The sequence below is a fragment of the Python bivittatus genome, unplaced genomic scaffold (assembly GCF_059951505.1).
Source record: "Python bivittatus isolate LINGU-HERP-01145 unplaced genomic scaffold, Pbiv_v1 ctg000190_np1212, whole genome shotgun sequence".
In the NCBI taxonomy this organism is placed as follows: domain Eukaryota; kingdom Metazoa; phylum Chordata; class Lepidosauria; order Squamata; family Pythonidae; genus Python; species Python bivittatus.
The window spans coordinates 8,656,363-8,676,246 of record NW_028277042.1 but is presented as its reverse complement, the minus strand read 5'-3'; the positions used below and the strand labels follow the sequence as shown (position 1 = coordinate 8,676,246).

The 19,884-nt window shown below is 40.4% G+C and overlaps 1 protein-coding gene across 3 annotated transcripts in view; it reads left to right on the top strand.

Annotated features, from left to right (window-relative positions):
- The first annotated feature begins 10,053 nt into the window (after positions 1–10,053).
- The window catches only part of CDH8 (cadherin 8), a 205,398-nt gene continuing 195,567 nt past the window's right edge, over positions 10,054–19,884 (top strand). For all 3 annotated transcript variants that reach the window (XM_088136003.1, XM_088136004.1, XM_088136002.1), the window contains exons 1-2: positions 10,054–10,850; positions 12,174–12,233. The gene's annotated coding sequence lies outside the window, so the exon portion shown is untranslated. The remainder of the gene's footprint in view (positions 10,851–12,173; positions 12,234–19,884) is intronic.

Sequence of the window (19,884 nt, the reverse complement as noted above, 5' to 3'; positions counted from 1 at the left end):
ATTCAAAAGATCCTTCTATGAATCCTTTTTTAAAAATTTTTTTACAGATTCTTAACTTTTTCTCTACTTAATCTCCATTGCATTTATTTATTGATCTGAAAGATTACGAATGTATATCGTTTCTACTTCCAAGCATATTACATAATCAAAAAAGTGCTAAAATAGAACATTTGTTACAGGAAAAAAGTCCATCATGTGTTTTGAAGACCTATATTTGAAGTGGAGTCCTGAATTTTTTACTAGATATTTACACAGCAGAATTATCGCTTAGCACGTCTTTGGCTTTTATTTGGTCTGCAGATGTATTTTCCAATTTGTATCTCAGTGCTTTCGATATAAAGAAGAGTTACTTGATTTTTTAAAGTGCATGGACCATGTTGCTCTCAAAGTGAGAGACATCTGCTTTATTGTAGCCAAAGGCCAGCCTATTAAAATAAGAAATAAAGACAAGATATCCAGGTAGTAATACAATACAAAATAAGAACATCCATTAATATAAGTTAAAAGCAAGGAAAAAGGATGGGAGTTGAGCACAATAACAGGAGTACAATGACTGAAGAAAAAGTTATATTACAAATTTTAAAGCAGGTAAATTCCAAATTAAGTCCGGTGGCTTTGGGCAGAAATACCCGTAGCACAAAACTTAGACACTTTCCTGGAAAGTTCACTGAAATGATTACTTGGAAAAAAGTGTGATGTTTTTGAACATTGTGGAACTGGGGGGGTTATCCGTTCCTCTTTCCAGGGATGATAGATTGGGTAAGCCAAAAGTATATGAGGAGCAGAACAGTTATGCTGCCATGGTTGATCTTGGAAGGGAATGCTTTTATACCTCCCTGTTCTCAAAGTTAATACCTGCCACTTTGAAAAATAATGGTTGCATGTAATACCAATAGCTAGAATTGAGTTATTATTGTTATTGCTTAAACTCCACGCCTATGAGAGCTAAATAGTACAAGTCTCGGTATGCTGATTCAGATGTCTGACTGTATTCAGCTTGGACATAGGACTACAAATTTAATATTAGAGAAACAATATTCAATACGTGGGTCATTCAATAAAACATTCTCTGACCACTGGAAAAGCATCTCAGGATTTTAGCAATGTCTCCATTCCGCTTATACAGAAGAACGCCCATGGGTTGGGAAGAAAGTCCAGATCTGAAGGTTTTCTGTGATTGGCAGATATTTACAGTATGGCTGCTCCTTCACCTTCAGGAATCCAGTGGTGGAAGGGGGACAAAGGCATGTATTTCAGTGGTTATTCCCTTGGAATTCCTTATAAATTCGAAAAGTCAATGCCAGACAGGAAATTGTCATCATTAGAATATAAGAACATAAGTACAACCATGATAAATCAGGCTTTATACCCGTCTAGTCCAACACTGTGTTTCGCAATGCATTGGGAAAACTCATAAGCCTGGGAAAAGTGTGGAGGGGGAAAAAAAAAACCTGAAAAGGACAAACTAAAAACACACAACCAAACAATTAAGCAAGCACAGAAAACAATTCCTGTTTTTTTCCCCCTTCCCTTGCTCTGCCCTTGATTCAAATAATCAACAGGTTTGATCAATTGCCCTCAATTAATTGGAGAACACGTGCTTTTGAAATACAAGCATTTATTCAGTAAAGAAATAGACAAAAATAAAAAATAAAATAAAACTGCAAACAAAAAGCCACATTTTAAAAGAAAAAAAGTATTTTCCCTTAACTTTGTATGCAATTTTCTTCCCTCTTCCTTTTCCGCTGCTGGTAATTTCTCTAAAAGCATATTAAATTACATGAAGTTGCTATGTTTTTCTTAAATATTTTGAAACCCATTTAGAGGAACCTGTTTAGGGAAGAAAAAGTTGGTGCAGTTTTTAGATTATTATATTATCGTTATCATTATCATTAATATTCCAATTCAGTTCATTTCAGGGTAAAACATTTTTTCTCTTGTCCTTACTATTTGTTTTTGTTGGGTTTGTATTCTTCAACTGTATTGTATTTTATTCTCTTTGTTATATTGTGAGCCACTTGGAGCCATTCTGGAGTTGGGTGGTGCCTAAATCGATTTACTTAAAATAAAGTAAATAAATACCTCTTAATTGAAGTTTATGAACTTTTATGTACCATTCTGGTGGCATGAAGTGACCTGGCCAGCTTCTGTGCTTAAGGGAGGACCAGAATCTGAGTCTCTCCCTTTCCTAATTCAGCACCTTAATCACTATCCCACACTGGCTGTCACATTCCTTATATAAAAAATCTATAAATAAATCTAATCATACAATAAGGACTTTCAGTAATATAAAATTATGGCAGCCCACCCAAAGATGTATCATTTGAAAAATAAAAATAGAATGTCAGGTCCATGGCAAGGAGGAAGGAAAAGAAAGGAATGTGGAAGGGAAAAAGAAGATGGGGCAGAAGAGAAGAGAAGAGAAGAGAAGAGAAGAGAAGAGAAGAGAAGAGAAGAGAAGAGAAGAGAAGAGAAGAGGTTGGCTTTTGGCATTTTGAATGTATGCAGTCATCTTATCCATCCATATCTACTGAGAAGCACGCTCCATTAATCTTAGTGGGACTTATTCCAAGTAAGCATGTACAGGATTTAGTTTTCACACAAGTTATGGTCAATTAAATATTTTACAGAACAATCCTATTCACATTTATTTGAAAGTAGGTCTCATCAAGGTCTTTCTAAAACTTTGAAAGGCCTAGAGGCAGAACATTTATTTAAATCTCCCTCACTTTACTATTCCCTGACTCCTACTTCAATGTATTTTTTTCTCTGAGAGTTCACAACCCACCCCTGATTAAAATCTGGTGACTGCCTGGATTAATCCCTGTAACTTTCTTGGCAGGATTTTTGGAAATGGTTTGCCACTGCTTTCCTCCTAGGTCTGAGAGAGAGTGACTGGCCCAAAGTCATCCAGATGGCTTTGTGCCTAAAGCAAGACTAGAACTCACAGTCTCCTGGTCTGTAGCCTGGTGCCTTTAACCACTACTCTAAACTACCTTTCCCATGGTTTAAATAGCTTGCTTGCTTGCTTGCTTGCTTGCTTGCTTGCTTGCTTGCTTTCTTGTTAAACCCAGTATTTTAAACACTTTTAAGTTAACATTTTTTAAAAACCCATTCCCTTAACTACTCCAAACAACTTACAAAAGTACATTACAAATATAGAGTAGCTGTTTAAGGTTTGTGTGTGTGTGTGCCTTTGAGTCAGTGTTGTCTCCTGGCGACTGCCTGAACAAGTCCCTGCAGTATTCTTGGCAAGGTTTTTTGGAATTGGTTTGCCATTGCCTGCTTCCTTGGGCTGAGAGAGAGTGACTGGCCCAAGGTCACCCAATTGGCTTTGTGCCTAAGGCAGGACCAGAACTCCCGGTCTCCCGGTTTCTAGCCTGGTGCCTTAACCAGGACACCAAACTGACTCTCAAGCTGTTTAAGCAGAGTGATCTAATTTAGATAAAGTGGTTCACCAATGGCAATATTACAAACTTAGTAGCCAGTTTGCCCAATGTGACTACAGAAAGACAGAATATGGTGTCATACCTTGTGCTTTTTTTTTTTTTTTTTAAATAAAACATGGAAAAGGTTCCTTTACTACTCTACTTTCCTTGTTTTAATCCAGGTCTTTCTCTTTGCTTTTTTTTTTTTTTTTGCCTCTTTCCTATGTGCCCTGCTAAAATAATACTGCCTCCCATGTTTGCCTCTTCCTCTTTCAGGCAATTCCCATCCAGGTGCTTATCCACTGTTCTTTCCATCCATTGCAATATGGTTATTGGCAATGCACGAACTGACTCCTTTGGAATCCTTATAATTTTAGAAGCCCAATTGATGGACGTCCCAAATGGGAAGAAAACACCAAAGGGCACTTCAGTTTATGGCAAATCTGCGCTACTTAATGTTCAAAATCAAGTACAAAATAATCCAGCAAGGAAACAAGGCAAGGCTAAGAGAGAATTGGTAAACAGATAGTGTTCTAGCAACCATTATCTAGCAACTGCAGGCTTTTAAACCTGAGCTCTCAGAGACCTAGTTCAGCTACAGGCCATTAGATTCTTGCAGCATTCTTATTCATCTGGACTTGCAAAGGAAAAGTTACTCATGAGTTCTGCTTTCTAGATGAACAGTTCTTCACTTGGGCTCTGACTCTGTACCCTTTGATGCCTTAAAGACTTGGTAGGCAGTGATTGAGTTAGGGCTACCAAACTGAGGCTACAAAGATCCAGATGTCCACTCAATGGCAGCAAAGAGTAAATGTTCTAGATCTCTTTGTTTCCATCTGTGATCATATGGATATTTGCAATCCAATTCCAGTAGCCTGGTTCTTCTTCAAGGGGAAACTTTCTCATTTTCACTAATAATGTAGTGAAACATTTTCACTAATAATGTAGGAACTTTCCCTTATACTTGTGGTTTCCAAGCTTTATTTGTTGCTTAGACCCAGGGAGCTCCTAAAGAAGGGGCTTTAGGAGTGGGGAAATCACACTAAGAAGGCTTCAGAACTGAATGTGTGGAATACTGAATCCATGTCAGCCCTTCAAGGTCAACCAGGTCAAGAAACAGACACTACAGGGTTTCCAGGGGTGCTCTTTAGAATAATAACAGAATCTGGGAAGTCTGTCCAAGTTTCTCACTGTCCCATCTTATTTTAAACAAAATCAGATCAGGAGTACTCTGAGTTTCTTTCTCAGACTTCCTTCTATCTCAGAACCATGTAATCTTTTCTGTAAGTTCTCCCTTAAGGTCACATTCAGGAGATGGGTAGCTCTAAACGATAGATAGATAGATAGATAGATAGATAGATAGATAGATAGATAGATAGATAGATAGATAGATAGAAGCTCTCATGTAACTTCCCAAGGTCAGCTCTACATTCCTTTACAATTCACCTCTGTCAGGATGAATTACCAAAAGTTTCACATAACCCCTTAATCAATAGTACATTTGCATGTTTTTTCAGGTAATAAACACATTTCTAATAAATTTTTTTTTTAATCTAAGAAGCAAAACTGGTCTCAGACATATTGGATAAGGACTCCATCCTCCTCTTCATCTTCCATACCAAGATAGGCCAGCGAATAGGACACCACCTTCCACTCTAGAAGCTCAGAGAGACGCAACTTCATACTCCAGCTGTGTGCTTCCTCACTCTATCAGACAGAACAGCTGACTCTGGAGGGGGGGGGGAGTGAAAGCAGTAATAGGCTGAGTTCATACTTCCCATGAATCCATAGTATGGTTTTATTTACATTGAGCATATTACATGAGCCTAGCCATACATCAACCATAATTTGAGTCTCAATACTTGCAAATCCAGCCAAATGTAGTTTAATCAATAAACCATGGTTCAATAAATTATGCTTTGGCAGTTAGCACTTAGCAGGTGTTCACATGGCTATTGGTGCCTTTAAAATGGAAAAGAAACTCATGTTCGTGTCTGTATGAAAACTAGGAAGGTCTGTCCATGATGGTCACAATGATAGGCACTCTCAATCTGGTGCATTCATGCGGATGAAAGCACGGCTAAAGAGCATTAGCAAGCATTACATACGTAACCAATGCTGTGGCCCTAAAGAATGGGACATCATTCTTTGTTTTTGCTTTGATTTATCTTGTTATATTGCCAACAAACCTCCCAGTGGTTTACAATCCAGGCAATGTCTCCAAACCTGGAGCAAAATGACTACAGGCAAGTCGTTTTATTGTGCTTCGCTTTACTGTGCTTCGCAGATATTGTGTGTTTTTTTTTTTGTTTGTTTTTTTTACAGATTGAAGGTTTGTGGCAACCCTGTGTCAAGCAAGTCTATCAGATGATGGTTAGCATTTTTTAGCAATAAAGTATTTTTTAATTAAGGTACGTACATTTTGTTAGACCTAATGCTCCTGCTCACTTAATAGACTACAGAATAGTGTAAACAAAACTTTTATATGCCCTGAGAAACCAAAGAATTCACGGGACTCACTTTATGGCAATGGTCTGGAACCGAACCCGCAAAATCTCCGAGGTATGCCTTTATTCTGTTAAAGGAAAAAGAACCAGAATTTGCCCTCCAATACTGTTCTATAGCTTTGTACCCTGCAACTGGCGATTCCTTTGTTTCGTTCTTGCTGGTCTCGGCCTCTCTCCTGCCCTTCTCCGTCAGCCTCTTCTTGGCAGGCTTCCCACCTTTTCTGCTTCATAGCTTCCTTTTACTTTACTCTTTTACTTCCTTCTCTGCTGTCCTCATTTGGCACTCCTTGCCCACTTCTCTTTGCTACAAACTGCTTCCACATATTTCTGTGTTTTTTCTCTTTTCCTTTCCCCCTTTCTTATGCAACTTTCTTCCTTTCTTATTCTGCCTTTTTCCCTTCTTTTCTTTCTTCTTTCTGCCTTCTTGAGTTCAGCATAAAACTCAAAACACAGACACACACACACAATTTTTATTAAGTAGCTTCCAATTTTCTTTGGAAATTGGAAATATAATTATAAAATTACCTCTTACTCGATGGTTACCAAAAAAAAAGCTCTTTTTTTTATTATCCATTTGAAAGCTCAACTTCTTCCAACTGTTTTTCCTTTTCCATCACAGCTTTCAGTAGCTTAATGTTTTGCATGTGAAAGATTGCAAGTGTCATCTCCATCTTCTTCTGGCACTGGGAAAGGGGCCTAATCAGAAATTTTGGAGAGCCACTGCTTAGCGGTGAAAACAAAATTCAGCTGTATCCATCTCTCTCCATGGAGTCTATTGGAAAGCCTAGTTGGACCATGGAAAAGAAAACATTTTGGATGGGTGTCTCCAACATCATAACATCCTCCCTTGAAAAAAAATCACCCCATGATATGATCAGACTTTAAGCTAGCCTCTCTTCCTAGCTAATTCTAGGAAAGGAGGAGGGATAGACATTCAGCAAGGTTGGGGCTTTCCCCCATGCAGAAACTTGCCCAACAGAGGCATTCATGGGAGGAGATGGTCAAGGTAGCAGCCACAATTATACAATCAATCCCCCACTCCTTTTTCATGTGTGCTGCATGCAACACATATAGAAAAGGGACAGGTCTTTGACCATGTGGTTATAGCCACCATCTTGCCTTTTTTGAATCCCCCAAGGAGACTGCTTCTGCCAAGCAGTCTAGTCTTTTCTCCATGCCCCCTTAACATGGCTTTCATCTCATCCCCAGCCCACAAGTCTAAGTTGCCATATACATACATACATACATACATACATATACTCTGTGAGGTTCTATCACCCATTACCTATGGAGGAAGTCAGATGATTGGAAGTGCCTGGAAACAGACCCAGGAGCAAACAGATATTGGCAATGGGGACCATCAATTTCATGCTGGTATAGCTTTCTGCTAACTCAACAATGGATGGACAGCATTTTAGCTTAGTAGTGTAGTGGAAAAATACTCTGTATGTCTGCGTCAATGGAATACATCAATGGATTTCTTTAAACAAGACAAAGTTACTGTGGAATTTGCTGCCACCAGATGTGGTGATGGCCACAATTTAGGAAGTTTTAAAGGGGAAACTAGATATATTCATGGATGTCAGTTCCATCCATGGTTACTCATCCAAATGGCTGTCTATGGAGTTACAAGTCAAGGCAAACATTTCTTTGAACTGAGCTTGACTTTAGAAAACCTAATTTACAAGCTATTATTTCTGGATTTACAAAACATGCTAAGCCACAATGAGACAAACCACATCATACCTTAGCTTGGTCTGTGAGAACGTTCTGGGGCACATCCACTCCTTTTGTAGCAATGAAGGAAAAAAAAAAAAGCTGATCCAGATGAGGAAAAAACACACCTCACAATCACACAAAGATCCCAAGAAGTCTCAGAGCTTCAAGCTTTGACTTTTGTTTGTTCTGTTATGTAGCCTAGCTTTGAGGCATTTGAAATAATGACAAAAAGATGAAGACTGAAATTAATCTCTCTCTTTGCCTCTCATAACACTCCAACCTAGAAGACATTCAAGGAAGAGGGTAACCATAAACTAAAGGGGGACAATAGATATGGATACCATATCCTGCGATTTTTATTTTTTTTTTTAGTAATTTTAGAAAGCAAGGAGATTTGTCTTGGTGGTCAAAAAGCTCACCTTCTTTTCTCTAGTGCAGTGTTGTCCAAACTTGGCCACTTTAAGATGAGTGGACTTCAACTCCCAGAATTTCCCAGCCAGCCATTTGGATGCTGGCTGGGGAATTCTGGGAGTTGAAGTCCACTCATCTTAAAGTGGCCAAGTTTGGACAACACTGCTCTAGTGGAACCAGATTTTTATTGCTTCATGTCTCACCAGGTGGCAGCACTTTGTTATCTTAAGTGGGATCAGAAGGTAGGCACTCAAGCCTGCTTAGTACTGGGATGGGAGACCACCAGAGAATCTCAGGACTCTGGGCTATATATTGTAAGAAGAACATGGTTAGCTGTTGTTAAAAAAACAACAACTCATAAACTAGAAGAATGTCATGACTAGGAGTCAAACTTGACTTGGATGCACTACCTTAGTTAAAAGTTATTTCCGGGGGTGGGGGTTGGGTTTAGAGGACGTGTGTGTGTGTGTGTCTGTCCCTTCAAATCAGTGTTGACTCCTGGTGACCACTCAAACTAGTCCCTGCAGCGTTTTTGGCAAGATTTCAGAAGTGGTTTGCCATTGGCTCCTTCCTAGGGCTGAGAAAGAGTGAGTGGCTCAGGTTCACCCAGACTTCGTCCCTAAGGCTGGACTAGAACTCACGGTCTCCCATTTTCTAGCCTGGTGCCTTAACCACTACATCTATAGAGAATTATACTCACATGCTTAATTTCCAGTTTTTCAAAAGTAGACTGATTTATGCGTGGTTAATTAAATTGTACTAACATATGAATATATGAGTAAGACTAATACATATATACATAGATGTATGGTTATTTGAACATTTTGTCTGTTTTCTTTTCTCCCTCTCTTTTTGCAAATGGTTATGATGATGACAATAGGAAGGAGAGGAGGAAGAAGAAGGGGAGGCATTCAGGGAAACAGATGCTGGCTGTCAGTCACCTTTACAGGCAGAAGGGAAACCTCTGTCCAAAGAGCACTCATGAAATGGGGGCACTCACTGAAAGGAAATGGCCAGATTTGAAAAAGAGAGTCACTTAAAAAAAAAAAAATAGCCTTCACTGAAGAGAACCTTCACCTTATCTGGAGGGGGAATTCTTCTGTATAACAAGACTCCAGTACCAGTTTCAAGGAAAAAAAACAAACAGATTCATCCTCTGCCCCTGCTGGGAGCTGAAGACTGGGTTTTGATCAAATAAGACCTTAATGCGTTCCCCATCCCTTCTGAAAATCCTGTCTAAACCTTTCATCCTTCTTTCTCTTGTAAGTGAAGTCAGCAGGATGACGATTACATGCCATGAAGTCCTTGTCGACTCAGATAGAGTTCATCCATGACAATCTGTCTCTAACTGGTCTTTTGGGTCTTCCAAGGGCGCCTCCATCACCACTGTAGCTTCCACCTTGTTACTGATTGTCCTCTTCTTCTCTTTCCTTCCATCTTTTCCAGCATTACAGCCTTCTCCAGAGATCTAGGTCTTCACATAATGTTTCCGAAGTAGGACAATTCAAGCCTCGTCATTTGTGCCTCCAGTAATAACTCTGGGTTGATTTGTTTGATGACCCACTGGCTTGCTTTCTTGGCTGTCCAGGGTATTCTCAGAAGTCTTCTCCAGCTTGAAAGTTCAGAAGCGAGTGAACCCAGGGGAGGAAGGGAGAGAAAGGCAAACACTAGCTGAAGTTTAGCTATCCACAGTTGGGAGAAGAGAGCTCTCCTCCCTGTTCAATCCCCTTCTCTTGGCCTCAATTCCTTCCTAGTCTCTCTTTTTTAGTCTCCCCCCCCCCCCCCGCCCCGCTCCACTTGTCCTCCCCGAGGAAGAGGATTCCCTGGAGGTCTTCCAGCAGGCGGAACTCGCCGCACAGCCAGGTCATCTACGGATTTCTAGAGGAGTGAGGGGTCTCTAGACGCAAGCCAACCCACCAACAATCAAGAGGACTAGAAAGTTGAGCGCCAGCTAGACTGCGCGGAGAAGCGGGCGGGGGAGAGCGGGCGGGGGTGCGGGAAAGCCCCCCCCCCGCGCGTCCCCCCTCCCCGCTTCCTCTCCAGCAGCCTTTTAGACCGGCCTCCCAAGTCGGCCAAATAAGAAGTGCCAGGGGAGGCGCCTCGCTCACTTTCCCACCTCGCGCTTCGCCGTTCCCTTTGGCAGGTAGGGGCGTCGGGAGCGAGCGGCCGTGCGCGCGGGGGCGCGCAGAGTCCGGTGGCGTCTGAATGAGTGGATTTATTTTGGAATATCCCTCCCGCTCGCGTCGCCGGAGATGGGCTTTGGCAGCCGCGCTTGCTGCTGCCGCTGCAACCGCCGCCGCCGCCGGAAAGCCTTGCCGCGGGAGACGAAGACCCTGCACTAAAAAAAGGCGGCCGGGAGGGGGCTAAGCCTACAACTCCGCCGCCCTTCGCCGCGCCGGCCGACAGAGAGCGAAAGCGCCCGAGCCGCCCGGCGCAGCCTCGGGCGAAGAGCCCTTCCGAAAGTGGGGAGAGAGCCGGAGCCACAGCCAGGAGAAGGAACCAAAAAAAAAAAGGGGGGGACATCCAGGGAAGAGGAGCAACACTTGTGCGTTGGAAGCAGAGCAAACGCAAGAGACAGGTGGCTCGCCCGGACTGGCGATCGCTCGCCTGTCCTTGGCTAAAGGAGCGGGGAAGCAGACGCCGGCGAAGAAGTAACCCCAGCTTTGGAATCGAGTCGGGTTATCCTCGGTTTAACCGCCGCTTGCTTTCCCCTCCCTCCGCACCGAAGTGGGAGTTAGCGAGACGTCTTTTGCCTTCGAGCCGGGAGGGGAAGCGAAACAACGCCGTAAGTCCTGCTTTCGAAAATGATTATTAGGGTTATCACCACCATCCTCACCATCCCCAGCAGCAGCAGCTTTCTCCCTGCTTAAGAGAGGTTCTCACGTCAGAACGAACACCCGGGAAAGAGGAAGAGGGGATGGGGGGGGGGGTGGAAGGGAAAAAGTATATCTAACTCTGATCGCTCAGCGACCGATTTTTCTGCCTCCTTACTGGCTCTGCCGTTCCTGGGGAATCCTTGGTTCAGGAGAAGATGGGGGAGAAACAGCTGAAGGTGCCAATTTTGCGGTGGGAGGTGCGCTTAGTGAAGGTGGGGGCTTTGGTTCTCATCATTTGAAGCTCTAGCACACTAGCTTCTCTCCCCCCCCGCCCCCCCCCCCCATTTTCCGCCAGCTTTAAGATAGGCTTACAGACACCTCTTGAAAGACATTGCCTGGTTGGTGATGCTGAAATTAACTCCCTACACAGGGAGAGAGAGAAAGAAAGAAAGAAGGAATGAAAAGAAAAGAAAAAGAAGGAGGGAAGAAGCCACTTATTCACCAGATCCATAAATGATGGAGGAGAAAGGTGGAGTGGATGGAAAGAGAGGAACCCTTCCCCTTTTCAAAATAGCAACATCTCCCCTTGCCACTTTGGAAGAGGAGAACCAGGGCTAGCCAGTCTCCTCCTGATTTCCCAAAGCAGGCAGTATTTGAGTTATGCAACAGAGCTTCCCAGCAGAAAACCACCTTCTTATCTACAAGTTGTTTCTTTCCTCCTTTATTTATTAAATAGTCTGCCTACTTCAGAAGTGGAGCAGCTCATGCAAGATGAAACTTGCAGGAAACACCTTAGCTCCAGTCCCATATTAATGGCATCTTCTCCAACAGAGCAAGCCCAGTAGACTTTCAAAGGCAGCTCCTCTCAGTCTCTCTCCCACCCCCACCCCCACCCCCACCCCCCCACTCCCAGCATCTCATTCGGAATCAAGGAAGGGTTAGGGCTTGGAAGAATAACATGTTCTTTTACGTTTCTGCTTAAATCTCACAGCTTCTGGAGGTAACATTCCAATCAAGCTGTCAGTCTTCCCTGCAGACCACAGTGAGCTGTAGCAGAACATTTTGTTCAGCTATGGAAAAGCAGATCAGCTGAAGGCTCAGGGGCTGGGGAGGGGTTGCTGCAGATCTCCACTTTCCTGTGGGTGATGATGATGATGATGATGATGATGATGATGATGGTGGTGGAGGACAAAAAAAGCCTTTTTTTTTTAATCCCCTGTGGACTGACAGCATTAGTAAATACAGATTCCATGGTGATTTGAAGCTTACAGCTTCTATCTTAACTTAAACAGCTTGAAGAGCGAACAAGATGGAAACATTCCAAAGCAAAATGAAGGCACGGATGCCAACAGGTACCAAACTCTGTTAAGCCTAAACCCATTTTTATGTTCCCTGTCCCTTGGCTAGGATAATATGTTTGTATGCATGGTTAGCTTGAAGACTATTGATATTTCAGAAGGGTCAGTTTATCTACAGGAGGTTGACTGTCTGCTAATACCCAGGGATATCACTGTTTTTTTATAAGTTAACCCCATACTGTTAATAGCCGGTGGTCTCAAAGCTTAACTGTGTTTGCATATGGAGAGATCTAAAAGTGGTTCACTTCAGTTGCAATGAAACAATGTCAGAGTTAATGAACCTGAGTTGTGCCAAAGCCTCTTAAACTTCATTCATCTTTTCTTTTTTTTTTGGAAAATTCTCCAAAGGAATTTCTTGGGGGTAGACTAAGGCTCCTAGTCTTCACCAGATGGATTGTACTTACTGAAAGCATATTCCCTTGGCATCCTTGCAACTTCCTTGGAAGTAGATTTGCTTTGAACTGTCCTATTGCATGTGAGGTTTTGTGAAGAGACAAGGAATCCAATAAGAGTCCTTTGTGTTTTAAAAAAAACAACAACCAACCAACCTATATGGACATTGGGAATGCCTTCACCAGAAATGCAAGTTTGCTTAAAGAATCAAAATCAGAATGACCCAACTGCAAATAATGTTAATAATGATGCTGGGTTAGACAAGCTACTAAAAGAATGGATGAAAACTAAAGATTCCATTGTGGTTGTGCTATGTTGCAATGGTACTGAAGCATTCCTCATTATTCACTAAATGAAAACACCACCAATAAATAGGCATAAATCAATCCATGTTGATCAGAACCGTTGGTGTAAGCTCTTTGCTTGACCATGTGACTTTACCAAATGAGGAGGGGGGAAATCATATGCAGAAAGCAAGGGGCAGTTATGGAATAGTTTAACCTTTGCATACCTACCTTTCTCTCTGCAGACCCAGTATCAGAAGCACAGCCTTCTCTGTGAAATGCAGTTGATTCTCCTCTTCCTTTTGCAATATTGTTCTTCATAGCTTTCATCCTCCCTCTTTCCCTTGTCAAGCCTAAAGTATATAATGCATCATATCATATGTGAGCCATGATAAGAGAAGTATTTGGTTGAAACTTAGGGAAGGGCCTTTTCCGATAGGAAAGAACTAGCAGCTGTCTCTGGTCCTCAACATTGAGCTTATAGTTGCTTTTGTTTCCATTCAATGGAATCAGTTGGTCCCTCCAAAGATGTTAGAGGGCTAATGTGCATTTTAAATCAAATGTCAGAGGTATTGACAAATAACAGTTTAAATAAATCTCTCTAGCCCACCTTCTGTCTGCATACACTCCACTTTTTCTCTGTTTCCACTAAAAAAAAATAATATATATTTTCCTACCATTCTGGCAGGGAACTCTGCTATGATAACATGTAAAGAATATGGTCCAGACTTGTTTGAATTTCACTTCTAGATGCTATAAAAAAAGGTTGTCAAGGTAGCTCCAGTCTAGTCTAGATCTATTTTGGGGTTGGTTTGGTTTTACATCCATATAAAATAGCCCAACTGTATTTTATGACTGCAATGGGTAGAATGCTGTCAGCTTTATTGGCTTTTTCTATAAAAATGTTCTCTGCAAGTTTTATTTATTTGGAGAAGGTGAACAGAGATGAGTATACAGCTTGACTCCATTCTAGCCATATATGTGTGTGCACACACATGCATGCACTAACATTTATTTCTACAGGCTACCGATACATTATTCTGGAACAAAGTAAATAGATCCATGCATTTTTATTTCCTGGTTTCCCAATTCCATATATTGTTGAGAGATTAAATGGTCATTATAGAACTTTAACAAAGAAAGTTGAAAGCTTTCTGAGAATTATATTTGTCCCATCAGAGTCTTCCAGCTGAGCATCTTTGATCGCAGGAGTAATGATTTATATCCATGACTGAATCTGGAATGTATAGTCATGGATAAAATAGACCCACATTTTAATGGGGGAATAATACAATGTTGGCCAACTAAAATGTTCTCATGACAAGAGTTAATGTCAACAAGGGGAAGAAAATCCATAAAAAGGGGATGCTTGCAACAGAGTTGAGCAGATTAGAAACTGTTGCTGACACTGTACATACATGAATGCTTTGTTTTATAACGTGCCAGCCCTGAAGTGGAAAACAAAGCATACAACTCAGGCTGACCTTTAAGGAATGACAGCTACCTACAAAATGGTGATTGTGAGACTCAGATCTCACCTTTCTTTTTTGCTACTGAACTCACTTATTACATCAAATAGATGGCCTGGAGTTGATAGTGGTCTAATCTTGCTATTTCATGTTCCAGATTTTTGAGCACAGAGAGATCACGAATGAGTGGAACGCAAAGAAATATAACTTCTGTTCCTCATATGCCAATAATGTTTTCCCTATGATCCTGAACAGTTCAGGAAGACCAGTTGTTTAAGTTGGGTGATAACAGTTTGTGTTAATGGATAATCCAATTTGATAGTGACTCCAGAGCTGTCTAATCCTATATAAGAGAAATATGCAGGCTTGTAACTGCTTTAAATACTTTGTTTTAAATAATGTATATTTTTATTTTACAGACAGTAATATTTTAGATTCACCTTTGCATGGTTTATTAGTATACATCATTACAGTAGTTTATGTTGTATTTTACTATAGAGACTTTCTGCTATGTTGGTATTTTTACCTTCTTCATTTTTATTTGATTTCTAATGTTGTATATGTTCTAGACTTACTGGATATTGACTGAATGAACTTACTGATAACTATATCAGAGAGTCATTGAACTTTTGAGTTGTTAAATTATCAGAATTTTACATGGGAATGAACTGTACGTACCAGTAGAAACAGCAGCACAAATTCTGAGTATGGGATTTCATTCAAAGTTTTTTTGAAGATGGAATAATGCCTCTGTTAAACTATGGATACCTAAAAGTCCATTTACATAGTTCTTCTGCCTCTTCTTTTGCATGAATTTTTGGTTACCGTTTTGTAGATTGATCAGCATTCATTTTAGGAATTTGAATTTTATCAGAGAAAGACTGACTCAAGTTGTGTTGGAGTTTGTTGCTTCTGTATTTTGGGGGTCAAGAATCCAAGAATTAAATTTTTAGTGCTTAAATTTAATTCTTGGGAAATAACTGATCTACTTATTTAACTTGGCTGATCTGATTCTGTTTCTTTGTCTTTGCCACTGATGAGCGAGCATTTCTATGTTATATCAGCGGTACGAATACAAAGGAGCTACAAAGATAGACATATGCCTCCGAGAAACCTAGAAGCAGGTTATGAAGGCAAAAAGTTCTTTTTAGCACTTTGCAAATTCTACAATTTGAAGAGCAAATGTATGTAGGACATTAATAGTGTTAGACGACATTATAGATACAGTAAATATTAAGAAGCCACATAAGACATGCTTGTTTTACAAATCACATTCTGTCCAAAGCTTTTCTTTTTAAGAAACCAATGTTCACTGTTCCTTACATTTTCATGCTGAACAGCTGAGATTTAGGATGTGGCTGGAAACTCACCGGAACTGTAGAATCTGACCTCAGGAGATGTGATGAAGGTATATAGAGGGGAGAGAGAAAATGAGATCAGCCTGGCCAGTAAAGGGGGTCAGAGAGATAAACCAGTTAAAGGATTTTCACCTATGATGTAAATCTTTTCAGAGATCACAGTCTGATCCAGAAGAAGTAAAAAAAACCCACAGTTTTCTCCCAGTACACTCTGAATAGATGTCCTGGAATCCTATATATATAATAATAATCACAAATTTTGCAGAAATATGCATGCTTGAATTTTACTCAGACATTTCAACCTTGGCTTTTTGAAATGAAAGTTTAATTATACTGATGCACACGTACGCACAAACACATAACCTTAATTTCTTGAAGCAGCAATGCTAAAACTTAGTACATTTATACACTAGCCTACTCTCCTTGTCTCTACAATCTCAATCCCAGAATTTTTTTTTTTTTAATTCTGTTTCCGATCTGTGTCTTTAACACAGTTAGTTGGGGAAGATATCTATCTTAGCAGTATAATGTATGCTTTTCATGCAACTCATTTAAGGCTGTTAGGTCTTCAAAACTGGACTTTGGTTTCTTTTTCCTTGATCTATTGCAAAATCTGAAAGAGCACTAAGGGGAGCTGAGGATATTCAACAGTGAAATGCAGCGATAAACTAGTGATGAACAAATTTTATTATGGATAATCTATAATGTACCTTGGTCTTAAGGAGAATTGAATTGTCAACCATCATCAATTTGGACTTTTCAGCAAACACAGTCTCATTTTCACCTATTTCCTAAACCATGTTTAGTTTTGCAGACTGTGGCAGGTGTCTGTTCAGTGGAGAGTAAGGCACAAGGTGGTTACTGTTTGGGCTTTTCATTTTCTTCATTGTGCTTAGCATATCCACTTTCTATCTTTTTCCATTTAAAATGACGTACTTATTTGGAATAATTAATATGCTTCTGGTAATATCAAGCATGGATGAGAGAGAGCAGAGATTGGTAGGTACCTAGCTGATATTAGTCTAAGGGGAATGAAGATGATCTATGCATGACCCCAAAATATGACTGTAATCGTTGGATAAGGAATGAAAGGAAGGAAAGTGGAAAACAAAGGATTTAGTTAGATTCATTCCATTTCAGGGGTTATTGAAGTGAACCTGTTCCTCAGCTTGGTACAGTCCAGATAAAGTATCTATCCTTTCTTACCAGCATTGGCAATGCTAATTAGGAACTAGTGGGAGTTCTGGTCCAACACATTTGGGGGATGCTAGGATGGGGAAAGCTGATGAAATATGGTACACGCATCAGTTTGGAACATAAAGTATCAGTCTACAAACAGATACTTTGCTGCAGACATGGAGTTTTTATAACCACAGGACTTACTATAACTATACAGTTATAAGCATGAACATGCTCGTAACACTGTTTGACTGGTGACCAAATGAATGATCGGACTCCATTTAAAAGCAATATGGCTTGAGAAAATGTAAGGTCTACCCACGTTAGATCTACAGTGGTACATACACACAGTTTGTCACTTGACATTACAAGCATGCAATTGCCAATCTTCACTGATGAGGAGGAGTCCGTTTTTTACTCATGAACAAATGTGAAAGCAGACCTTTATAGACCACTTTGGCTGCATTGGATAAAAGTACCTAGCTTGTCTTACATTTCCATCTGAGGTGGAATAATCTGCTGCCAAACCAAATTAGAATTATTTAATGTAATTTAATTTAATTGATTTAGTTGTCGCACAATTCCGGAATGACTCTGGCCAGCTCACAACATAGCAAACAGAATAAAAGACCATTGTTTGGAACAAATCCACCTGTACCAAAGCTAAAAACATATTTGGGATAGAAATTTAACTTACATAGTTGCTTTCAACAGCTTTCTCATGTATGGTTTGCATGCCAAAAACAGTTTGCGTGCACAGAAACAGTTGTTTTAGGTGGCACTTTCCACAGGGGGCACTGTTTCACTTGCTCCAAATGTCATATTTGTGTATTTTAAAAGCAATGGATTTCTGAGTGAAGCAGAGATGGGAGGGGGAGAGGCATTTCAACCCTTGCATGCATATGAACGTACTCGTAATAGTTATTGTCTATATCTTTTATATGGTGAACATTGTTATTTAGGATATCACCCCCATAAAATTGATTTAAGGTGCTATTAGACTCCTCCTGATTTTAATATGTTCCTTTGTGATTCAGGTGGAATGCATATTTTCACCAGTTACACATAAAAATCCAACTCCAACTCCAACTCCAACTCCTCCTCCTCCTCCTCCTCCTCCTCCTCCTCCTCCTCCTCCTCCTTTTAAGATGCTCAGAAATCTATTGGTTTAAAGAACCACAAGTATTATGTGTTGTTGGTGGGGTACATACAAACTGGGTCAATTTCTGGTTTTGCTTTTGGGGACTGGATCATTACAGCTTCAGTGAGAAAAAATATAAGTAACGTAGATCTTCTGTGATTAGCTGAATGTTCAGATCAAAACTATTCTGAATGACTGCAGTGATACCTCTTTGATGTAGTAAATAAATCAGGGGTAGAGAAACTTTGGCCCTCAGGACATGAGGGCCCTCAATACATTTCTGCAGGCTGCAGAACGTCTGCAATTGCCTAAACCTGGTAGTGTGGTTTTCTGGCATGAAAATAACATGCATGAAAATTGTACTGTGAGTCCAAACCTAGATTTACATACTTTTTTTTTTTTAATACCAACTCCCAAAGTTTTCCCACATTCCTGGAGAAAGAATATATATATATATTACAGTCATACCTGTTTGCATTTGTAGATTTCCCAATGCATCCTTCAGTCTCCCTCCTTCCCCCACAAATTGTTAATTACAGGTAGTCCTCAGTTAACAATGGTAATTGGGACCAGAATTTCTGTTGCTAAGTGATGTGGTTATAAAGCTTGACATCAGCTTCTGGCACTTCTGGTTGTGACTGTTAAGTGAATCCTGTGCCGTCATTAAGCACAACATCATGTGGTTGCCATTTGTGACCTCCTTCCAGCTTCCCATTGCCTCTGTTTGTCAGAAGCCTGCAGTGAGGTCACAAATGGTGAACATGTGACCATGGGGACACTGCGACAGCCACAACTACAAGGACTGGTCATAGGTCCCCCTCGTTCAGCGCTGTTCTAAATTCAAACAGGTGCTGAATGAGTGGTTGTTAAGTGAGGACTACCTGTGTAGATTTCATCCCAGACTGAGGTTAATTGGTCATATAGCATGAGGGGAAAAAAGAAACCCTATATGTGAGTTTTGTAAATTTCTGTCTGTAGTAGCCAGAATCCCAAAAGAGTGAAATATATGTAAGAGCAGTTTCTCCAAATTATAAGTACAGATGGGGACATATGGACATCAAAAGGTTGGGAAAGCAGTGTTAAGTCATCCTCCATGCAAAATGTTGTTTTCACAGGTGAACATATGAAGGACATTTTAAAAAAAACATGCTTAAAAATAGCAAGATTATCTTCTGGTAGCTTCTTTTTGATAAATAAATTCTTTTATGTTTGTCCTTTGTGACATGAAGCACTTGAGATGTTAAGATTATCCATTTCTTTTAGTAACTGCTTCCCTTTATCATGGTAAGTAGGACCCTTTTTTTTAGCATAGCAGAAAGAGATGGAAAAATAACTCTTCGTTGAATGAATAGTTTAAATAAATATTGTGTCTTTGTTCTTTGCCATGCACATCAACATCCTTTCCAAACATTTTTTTTTCTTATTTAGTAGATGGTTACATACATAATATATTCTTCAAAGGACACTTGAAAGAAAGAAAGAAAGAAAGAAAGAAAGGGAAAAAAAATACCTGAGAAATAAAATTGAAGCTGGAAGATTCCCCCCCCCCGGAAAAAAGCAAAAGAAAAAAATGAGCAACAACTTGTAACCTATCAAGCTGAACGCAGACCACCCAGCCATGCACTGTGCTTTACTAGAGCTTGACAGCCCCTGAATTTGAAGTCCCAAGTGTGCTACAAAGTAGGGAATATATCAAGCCACTTGAGGCCATAAATGGCTGGCTGGCTGTGTTGAGTTCTGGTGCAGCACAGGCCTCTTCTGAGCTAGCTACCCACTGTCCGTCCCTGCCTTAAGTTATCCTGATCAGCATGAATAAGAATC